We start from the raw sequence: 11,065 nt of genomic DNA on the forward strand, positions 1-11,065 counted from the left end.
GACTTCAGGGAATTTTTTTTTGGCTTAAGGTTTAAAGATTACCTCAGGGCAATAGTTTCGGGCTTCATCCAGTCTCTACGGCTCCAGAAAGTCTAGATTCCATGAGAATTGGAAATTCTGTTCTGTATTTTTACCCCTTTTAATCAGGATTCTTCTATAGAATCTTTGATCAAACTGTTCAGTAATGGTAGCCAGGCACTATCCATTTCTTCTGCTTTCATGGCAAAGGTGGCAGCTGTTCATGGAGGCAATTAGCCATGCATTCCATTTTGTCCTTCCATTCCTGACTCTCCTTCCACTATTGCCCCAGGCAAGTAGAGATCAATTATTGTAACCTTGGATGGCTGCTTGCAAGCTTTTAAGACTCCAGGCACTATGCCCCAAACTAGAAGGTAGAACAGAAGCACTAAAAACAATATTAGGTCAGTTAACTGGGATGTCCCATGAAACCATGACCCTAAACCTCCAAACCAAGAAATCAAATCCCATGAGGTGTTTGGCTGTACTTAAGTAGCCGCAGCAGCTACTCTTCTCCTTCTTTTTTTGTGTTGTTGTAAAAGTATATCTCACACAACATTTGCCAATTCAACTTTTCACAGGTGTACAACTTAGTAATATCAATTACACCAATTGGTTGTGCGCCCTTTGCCCAGCACTGCCTTTGGAGCAGGGCCAGTAAAGATATCACAGACTGCCACTTTATGTGCACTCATGTCTCTGTTCTCTGTACCTTGGATCTCAGCTTTCAGCACTCTGGTATTGGTAACCTTAACCCTCACCTGAGCATCAACTCTATCTTGAGTTTCCACCTTTAATGTAGCTTCAATAGCTGAGTGGGTGGCTGGAGAGTTGGGCTGGCATGGGTGAGTGAGCAGCATGACCAGGCCTGTGGTGCCCTCTCCCCTACCCTACACCTAGGCTGAAGCCGATAAGGAAAGCCTAAACAGTTGTGAGCAAGGGCCAGACTTTCTAAACTAGTGGGTCTCAAACTTGGCTGCATATTGGAATCCCTAGAGAGCTTTAATATTTAGTGATGCCCAAGACCCGCCCCCAGAGATTCCGATTTAAATTACTTGGGTAAGGCCTGGGCATTATGGTTTAAAAAAATACCTAGGTGACTCCAATGTGCAACCAAGGCTGAGAACCAGTGTTTTAAACTCAGATTCTCTTTGGCTTTTGTGGCTTTTGTGGGTGTGCTGCTAAGGATTAAATGCCACTTCTCATTGACTCTGTAATGTTTTTGTAACTTACACTGATATTTTATTTTATTTGTTTTGGCTTTCCTCGGAGGGCTTGTGCAACACTGTTTTGACAGCGTCCCACCCTCTCCATAGATTGAATCGACAATCTTCAGGATGGTTGTGGATACACCGGGTCATTTAGCCTGAATGGGAATTAAGATGTTTTAAAACAATAATGCGTTAGAAAAGTCATTCTTTAAGCATATTTGATGTGCGTTCCTATCTCTCCTGCAGATGATGTGCCTTGATAAAATAGCATTGTTACTGGAAGAAATGATCGTTTTAGATGTGTAAATTATACAAGAGAGATCTGCAAAGCCATCATGCCTGACCCAGCTGAATTGTTCCCTGGTTGTTTACTGTAGAGGAATTTCCCACACAGGGGCCCAGACAGCATACTTGAAAGATGATTTTAAGAGACTTCTTTTATAAATTACTTTAAGAAGGAGAAAGATCCTAGGTATATACCCAAAAGACTTTAGACTAGGGACTCAAACAGATGTTTGTACACCAGTGTTCACAGCAGCATTATCTAAGATAGTCAAAAGGTAGAAACAACCCAAGAGTCCATCAACAGATGAACAGATAAACAAAATGTGGTATGTACATACAACGGAGTATTACTCAGCCGTAAAGAGAAATAAAGTCCCGATATGTGCTATGAAATGGATGAACCTTGAAAACATTATGCAGAATGAAATAATTCAGACACAAATAGACAAATATTGTATGATCCCACTTATATAAAATATCTAGAATAGGCAGAAAGGAGATTAGAAGTTCCTAGGGGCTGATGGGAGGGGGAAATCGGGAATTGTTGCTGAAGGAGTACTGAGTTTCTGTTTGGGGTGATGAAAACTTTTTGGAAATAGTGCTGATGATTGCACAACGTGGTGAATATAATTAATGTCACAGAATTATACACTTGAAAATGGTTAAAATGGCAATTTTTTGTTATATATAAATATATTTTTTACTACAATATAATAAAAAGGGAGAGAGGAGGAAACATCTGGCATATGAGCCCAAACATACTGGTTGACCAGACATCAGACATTTAAAGTTAAAAAAAAGAGAGAGAAAGGAATTGCAGCAAAGCAAGAAGAGAGATGAGTCTCAGGTAAATTGGTGCTTCTGGGGTGTAAAGGAGCCCTGGTGGCACAGTGGTTAAGAGCTCAGCTGCTAACCAAAAGGTTGGCATTTCAAATCCACCAGTAGCTCCTTGGAAACCCTATGGGGCAGTTCTACTCTGTCCTATAGTCACTAGGAGTCAGAATTGACTGGATGGCAATGGGTTTGGCTTTGGTTTGGGGGTATAAAAGGTGTGTAGCTGATACCCAATAGAGGAATGACCAGCTAGCTTACCTAGTAAGGATGTTGGCAGGTGTGAGCAGAGCCTCTCAGGTACTGAGGCAAAGGAAACAAGTGTCGTGTGTGTTAGACAGGCAGGGTGATTAACCAGGAAGGCAAAGGCACAGATATGGAAACACCTCCTGGTGAATGGAGGGAAATGTCATGCCATCCCCAGTTTCACTCTTCTAAATGTCCGCACGAGAATGCTGGTGCATGGGCTGGTGTTCACAGGAACGCCATCCTTTCCTGAGGAGTGTTTGGTGGCTCCTGGCCAGGAGGTCTGCTCTAGCAGAGCTTGGAGCTGATGATACACTGTCCCACGTGATTTCAAAGCAGTGGTGGGTTCTGTCTTATATTTATATGACCAACAGAAAGAACCTATTTTAGAGAAAACAGGCAAAGAAGGGAGCTCAGGGTAGCAATTTTGTAGCCTGCCCTGTAATTTAGTCTGGTATTCTCTGTCAGAGGAGAAAATAGTCCTGGTGTTAACAGACGGTAGAGGATGAGAGAAGGAAGGATCAAGCAATCTGAGCCCTGGTCCTAGAATTTTCAAGGTATTGGTAAGGGAGGAAAAACTTTCGACTTTTTCCCATCATTTTAGCATCATAGAAAGACATTGGTCATTTGTGGAGGAGACAGATTCACAAATTAAAATATCTATATCCAGATATACAGAGAGAGAGAGATAGGGGGGACATGAAATAATAGTGAGGAAATGAAATATTGGCCAGGAGCGTGGGCTCTGGAGCCAGACTGCCTGGGACTGCATTCCAGCTCCATCACTGACCTTGGGTAGTGCCCAAGGTGACCTTGGGTGGGTTATGACCTTGGGTATGTTATGCAACTGCTCTCTGCGCCAGTGTCCTCATCTGTAAAATGGAGTAATAAGAGTACATACAAGCCATGGGGGCCTGGCACAAAATAAGCCAATAAAAGTTAACATTATTATAACTTTCCAGGATATTACAAGAGAATAGATGAGAATTATCTACTCTAGTCTGAGGGAGGCAGAGAGAATCACCTCCCAAGCTAGTGGAGGCGGTAGCCTAGGCTGAGTCTTAAAGGATGTATAGAAATTGGCAAGAGAGGAGGGAGATGGTATGCCCATTCTTGTCAGAGGAAAAGGATATGTGGGCAAGAAACAGGAAGTTTGTAGGAAAGGCTTTTTTAAAAATAATGTTTTATTGTGTTTAAGGTGAAAGTTTACACAGCAAACTAGGTTCTGATTTAACAATTTCTACATAAATTATTCAGTGGTATTGGTTACATTTTTCACACTGTGTCATCATTCATTCCATTCTGGTTGTACCATTTCCAGTGCTCTGGTTTCCTTGCCCCCTCACCTTCTCTTCTTTGCTTTAGAGTAATTTTTGACCATTTGGTCTCATATAGACGATTTTTTAAAGGAGCTCATTACTTACAGGTGATATTCTTTACTTTATGAGCCCATCTGTTGTTTAGCTAAAAGGTGACCTCGGGGAAAATTTTGGTTTAAGGCTTAAAGAGCATCTCAGGGCAATAGTCTCAGGGAGTCCGCTAGTCTCAACTGGTCCAATAAGTCTGACTTTTAAAGAATTTTAGCTCTGTTCGACAGTTTTCTCCTATTCTATTAGGATCTGTCTATAGTGACCCTGATCAGAATGGTCAGTAGTGGTAGCCGGGCACCATCTAGTTCTTCTGGTCTCAGGGTAGCTGAGGCTGTGGTTCGTGTATACTGTTAGTCCTGTAGACTACGTTCTTCTCTGAGTCTTTGGTTTCCTTCTTTCTCTTTTGTTCCTGACGAGTAGAGACTAATAGTTGTATCTTAGATGACACAACGTGATGAATGTAATAATAATAAAGAAGAGTAAACTGTAGCACCAACCTGGGGTGGGATGGCCTATGACAGGCACGGGGGAGTTTCCACCAGTCCTAGACAGGATCCCCAGGTGCATTGTGAGGGGTATGGCCTGCACATGGACACCTGGCAGAGAGTGGGAACTGAAGTCCAGCCCATGCCCCACTTGCCAAGCTGTGGATCTCAGCATGGGGCTGCATTCTCTTGGAGGAAGGGGTGTCTTTTAAAATCCATACTGAGGTGTTGTATAGGCAGCCCTAGTGCTAGGCGATAGGATAGAGAGGAGAGGCCGAAAGACAGCACATTTTCAAGGCTTCTGACATCCAGAAGGGTGTTGCCTCCCCACCCTCCAAGCTACCAAGAGTGCAGATGCTCACAGACCTGTTTGCCCAGCCCTCTCCCAGCTCTGCATGAGACAGCAGTTTGGTCTTTTATTACATAACCACACAGAACAGGCAAGGTGGCATTGACTTTGTTATTGTTTCCTTTGCGAAACGTTTTTATGCCACAAACTGCATGTTAGGAACTCTGTAGTCATTCTTTGGACTTTGAAAATGGCGAAGGAACGAATACTTCAAGAAAGGGTCTGGGGAGAGGAGGGAAGGAGGGAAAGAGGAGGAGGCAAAGTCCTCTTGAAATGCAGACTGTCAGTTTCCCTTTCAGAATGACTAACTGCATTTGGTCTTTTGTTCCCTGCTCTGGGGAACATGTTTCTCAAGTATAAAACTGGATCAGGCTGTTTGTAGAAATGCTTTGAAGGTAGCAGGCCCTTCTACTGTAATAGCAGCCCAGACTGTGTTTTCTACTTTTCTAAATCACATCTACCAAAAACAGACAACAGATCATACCAGAATAAGCTGCTTGACCACTGAGGCCTTCACCCTGTTATTAATCAGGCCCAACCTCCAGGAAGGAGGAGGGAGAGAAGGACGTGCCGGGAACAGCATGGGCATAGCCCTTGTGCATATGGAGGCGAGAAAAAGGAGAAGTGCATACAAGGGAATATGGTAGATATAAAGTCAGCTTGAAGGAGAGTTTTGATCATAAACATAAATCACTAAAACTGCCAGAGAAAGAGAAAGCACCAAAGCAAACTAAAACACCATGCTCAAGCCTGTTTACTCTATCTGTAGCAGATGCTTTGGTGCCCCACTCACGGCCCCCAGCATTTACCATTTTCATGCATCCTGGCCCAATTTCCAACAGTCAGCACCTGCTACTCTTTGTTTGGAGGCTCCCTCTGGCCACTAAAGCAGCCTTCAAACAGTGCCCTTGCTTCTCAGGTAGGGTAGCTCTGATGTGTATGTTCTACCAAGTCGCCCAGAGTTCCCCAGCAGGATTAAGCTCTAGTTGCCTACAATGCAGCTTGCTTGATAACATACCATTAATTGGCTTCCTTTCTTTCCCTTCTATCACTCCCCCACTGCTCTATCAGTGTTTCCTGAAGTCTATTCCCAAATAAACGACTTGTACTCGAATCCTTACATCAGGGCCCACTTCAGGGGCAACCCGAACAAAGACATCCTTTAACATTCATCCATTTTATTAAAATTTATTCCCTTCCCCTGTTTAACAAGTTTAACTTTCCCCTAAACTGTTCATTCTGAAATTCAACACAGAGCTGTGATGGCTCCTCTATCCAAACAATGTGTTTGATACAAGGCATGTTGTTGTCAGTTGCCATTGAGTCGATTCCAACTCATAGCGACGCCAGGTGTCAGAACAGAACTACTCCATAGGGTTTTTAAGGCTGTAACCTTTTGGAAACAGATTGCCAGGCCTTCCTTCTGCCTCTGGGTGGATTCGAACTGCCAACCTTTTGGCTAGTAGTTGAGTGCTTAATGATTTGTGCCACCCAGAGACTCCAATACAAGGAATATCCAAGTTCTAAAAATTCTTTTGTAATTCTAAGGAACTGTCCCAATTTTTTTCGTAGACTGGAATCTTTTGTATTAAATATTTGTTCTGGTATCTGAATTGTAGATCAGATCTAGGCAGGCTTTCATTTGGTAAATGTATTCTCTGATAAGTTATAAGAGTAGTGTCATATTTTAAATATATTAGAAGGATTTAGAAGTCGAACTAATTCTCTTCTGAATCCTTTTATAAAACAAGCCCAGATTTATGAATTGTCATGTATTTGTTGTTTCCTTAAAGTGAACTATACCCATCTTGATATTTCATTGTTACGTCTCATATTTGAATGGAATTTCAACTACGGTTCCCCCCACACACCCAGTTTTTAATGCTATTTCTCCTAGTACCATTTAGACTATTACAAAAATCCTGATACAAAACTATCTGAAATATCATATTGATGGTATGCAGATACAGGAAATTAGTTTTGTCCTCCAACATCCCCTTAGGACTACCACAATATTTCTTTTTCTGTCATTAATTTGTTGAGAGGTGCTTGATAAATCACTCTGATTCTTTATTCTTCAGTTTTTCCAGTGTATTGAACAATATATTAATATTTGAAGTGGTATGAGCTAAAAAAGAAATGCGTCTATATCCTTTTCTTAGAAATAAAATGTCAGGGTTTATTTCAGTAGAAAAGCAATGTATACACAGAGAAAACTAGAGGAATTTAGAACAGTAGAAGAGGAGAAAAGTACCCATATTTCTATTGCATATAGAGACCCACTGTTACATTTTAATTTATTTTCTTTCAATTTTCTTACTGTATACAGGTTTTGTGTATTATCATCATCATGACGAGCATTTTCTGTTATTAACTCTTGTTGGGTATCAGACAACATCTTGCTGTTGTTGTTGTTAGGTGCCGTCGAGTCAGTTCCAATTCATAGCGACCCTATGCACAACAGAACTAAACACTGCCTGGTCCCGCACCATCTTCACAATTGTTGCTATGTTTGAGCCCATTGTTGCATCAGGGGCAAGAAAAAGGAAAAGTAACATAGCATTACACCATACCATCTTTCTGGTATTCTCTGCTTTCAGCCAGGATCCATCTGTCATCAGCAATGATATCCCTTGTTCCACATCCTCTTCCGGATCTTGCTTGAATTTCTGGCAGTTCCCTGTCAATGTACTGCTGCAACCGCTTTTGAATGATCTTCAGCAAAATTTTACTTGTGTGTCACTCCATCTTGTTGAGGGTCTTCCTCTTTTTCATTGACCCTCTACTTCACTAACCATGATGTCCTTCTCCAGAACTGATCCCTCCTGATAATATGTCCAAAGTATGTGAGATGAAGTCTCACCATCCTTGCTTCTAAGGAGGATTCTGGCTGTACTTCTTCCAAGACAGATTTGTTTGTTCTTCTGGCAGTCCATAGTATATTCAATACTCCTTGCCAACACTATAATTCAAAGGCATCAATTCTTCTTCAATCTTCCTTATTCATTGTCCAGCTTTCGCATGCATATGAGGCGACTGAAAACACCATGGCTTGGGTCAGGTGCACCTTAGTCTTCAAGGAGACAGCTTTGCTTTTTAACACTTTAAAGAGGTCTTTTGCAGCAGATTTATCCAGTGCAATATGTCGTTTGATTCCTTGACTGCGCTTCCATGGGCCTTGATTGTGGATCCAAGTAAAATGAAATCCTTGACAACTTCAACTTTTCTTCATTTATCGTGATGCTGCTTATTGGTCCAGTTGTGAGGATTTTTGTTTTCTTTGTGTTGAACTGTAATCCATACTGAAGGCTGCAGTCTTTGATCTTCATTAGTAAGTGCTTCAAGTCCTCTTGGCTTTCAACAAGCAAGGTTGTGTCATCTGCTTAATGCAGGTTGTTAAGGAGTCTTCCTCCAATCCTGATACCTCCTTCTTCTTCATATAGTCCATTTTCTTGGATTATTTGTTCAGCACACGGATTGAGTAAGTATGATGAAAGGACGCAACCCTGACGCACACCTTTCCTAACTTTAAACCACACAGTATCTCCTTGTTCTGTTCGAACAACTGCCTCTTGGTCTAAGTACAGGTTCCTCATGAGTACAATTAAGTGTTCTGGAATTCCCATTCTTCCCAATGTTATCCATAATTTGTTATGATCCACACAGTTGAATGCCTTTGCATAGACAATACAGCACAGGTAAATATCTTTCTGGTATTCTCTGCTATTAGCCAGGATCCATCTGACATCAGCAATGATATTTCTTGTTCCTCGTCCTCTTCTGAATCCCGCTTGAATTTCTGTCACTTCCCTGTCAATGTACTGCTAACAACCGTTTTTGAATGATCTTCAGCAAAATTTTACTTGTGTGTGATATTAATGATATTGTTCGATAATTTCTGCATTCTGTTGGATCACCTTTCTTTGAAAAGGGTACAAATATAGATCTCTTCCAGTCAGTTGGCCAGGTAGCTGTCTTCCAAATTTCTTGGCATAGATGAGTGAGCACTTCCAGTGCTGCATCCATTTGTTGAAACATCTCAAATGGTATTCCATCAGTTCCCGAAGCCTTGTTTTTTACCAATGCTTTCAGTGCAGCTTGGACCTCTTTCTTCAATACCATCAGTTCTTGACCATATGCTACCTCCTGAAATAGTTGAACATTGACCAATTCTTTCTGGTACAGTGACTCTGTGTATTCCTTCCATCTTCTTTCAAAGTGTCCTGCATTGTTTAGTATTTTCCCTGAAGAATCCTTCAATATTCCAACTCAAGACAAATTTTTTCTCCAGTTCGTTCAGCTTAAGAAATGCCAAGTGTGTTCTTCCCTTTTGGTTTTCTATCTCCAGGTCTTTGCACATTTCATTATAATACTTTACTTTGTCTTCTTGAGCCACCCTTTGAAATCTTCTGTTCAGCTCTTTTACTTCATCATTTTTACCATTTGCTTTAGCTACTCAACGTTCAAGAGCAAGTTTCAGAGTCTCTTCTGACATCCGTTTTTGTCTTTTCTTTCCTTCCTGTATTTTTAATGACCTCTTGCTTTCTTCATATATGATGTCCTTGATGTCATTCCACAACTCCTCTGGTCTTCGGTCATTAATGCTCAATGCATCAGATCTATTCTTGAGATGGTCTCTAAATTCAGGTTAAGAGCTCAGGCTGCTAACCAAAAAGGTGGCCAGTTTGAATCCACCAACTGCTCCTTGGAAACCCTATGGGGCAGTTCTACTCTGTCCTATAGGGTTGCTATGAGTTGGAATCGACTCGATGGCGGTGCGTTTGGATTATTTATTTATTTTTTCTATACTCAAGGTCATACTTTGGCTCTCATGGACTTGTTCTAATTTTCTTCAACTTCAACTTCAGCTTGCATATGAGAAATTGATGGTCTGTTCCACAGTTGGCACCTGGCCTTGTTCTGACTGATGATTTTGAGCTTTTCCATCATCTCTTTCCACAGATGTAGTCAATTTGATTCCGGTACATTCTGTCTGGCAATGTCCACGTGTATAGTCGCTGTTTTTTTTTTTTTTTAAATTGTGCTGTAAGTGAAAGTTTACAGTTCAAGTTAGTTTCTCATACAAAAATTTATACACACAGTTATGTGACCCTAGTTGCTCTCCCCATAATGCGACAGAACATGCCTCCTTTCCACCCCGGATCTCCTGTGTCCATTCAAACAGCTCCTGTCCCTTTTTGCCTTCTCATCTCACCTCTGGACAGAATCTGCCCATTTAGTCTCATGTATCTACCAGAGCTAAGAAGCACTCTCTTCACAAGTATCATTTTATGTCTTATAGTCTAGTCTAATCTTTGTCTGAAGAGTTGGCTTCAGGAATGGTTTCAGTTCTGGGCTAACAGACAGTGCGGGGGCCATGGCTTCCAGGGTCCCTCCAGTCTCAGTCAGATCATTAAGTCTGGTCTTTTTACCAGAATTTGAGTTCTGCACCCCACTTTTCTCCTGCTCCGTCAGGGACTCTCTGTTGTGTTCTCTGTCAGGGCAATCATTGGTGGTAGCCAGGCACCATCTAGTTCTTCTGGTCTCAGGCTGACGGAGTTCCTGGTTCATGTGGCCCTTTCTGTCCCTTGGGCTAATATTTTCCTTGTGTCTTTGGTGTTCTTCATTCTCTTTTCCTCCAGGTGGGTTGAGACCAACTGATGCATCTTAGATGGCTGCTCGCTAGCTTTTAAGACCCCAGGCGCCACTCACCAAAATGGGATGCAGAACATTTTCTTAATAAACTTCATTATGCCAGTTGACCTAGATGTCCCCTGAAACCATGGTCCCCAGACCCCTGCCCCTGCTACTCTTTTCTTCGAAGTGTTTGGTTGTATTTAGGAAATTTCTTAGCTTTTGGTTTAGTCCAGTTGTGTCGACCTCCCCTGAATTGTATGTTGTCCTTCCCTTCACCTAAGATAATTCTTGTCTACTATCTAGTTAGTGAATACCCCTCTCCCTCACTCGCCACCCTCATAACCATCAAAAAATATTTTCTTCTGTGTTTAAACATTTTACTGAGTTCTTGTAATAGTGATCTCATACAATATGTGTCCTTTTGTGACTGACTGATTTCACTCAGCATAATGCCTTCCAGATTCATCCATTTCATCCATGTTATGAGATGTTTCACAGATTCATCATTGCTCTTTATCATTGCCTGGTATTCCATTGTGTGACTGTACCATAATTTGTTTATCCATTCATCCGTTGATGGACACCTAGGTTGTTTCCATCTTTTTGCTGTTGTGAACAGTGCTGCAATGAACA

The sequence above is a fragment of the Trichechus manatus genome, unplaced genomic scaffold (genome assembly GCF_000243295.1).
Source record: "Trichechus manatus latirostris isolate Lorelei unplaced genomic scaffold, TriManLat1.0 scaffold00100, whole genome shotgun sequence".
Classification (NCBI taxonomy): Eukaryota; Metazoa; Chordata; class Mammalia; order Sirenia; family Trichechidae; genus Trichechus; species Trichechus manatus.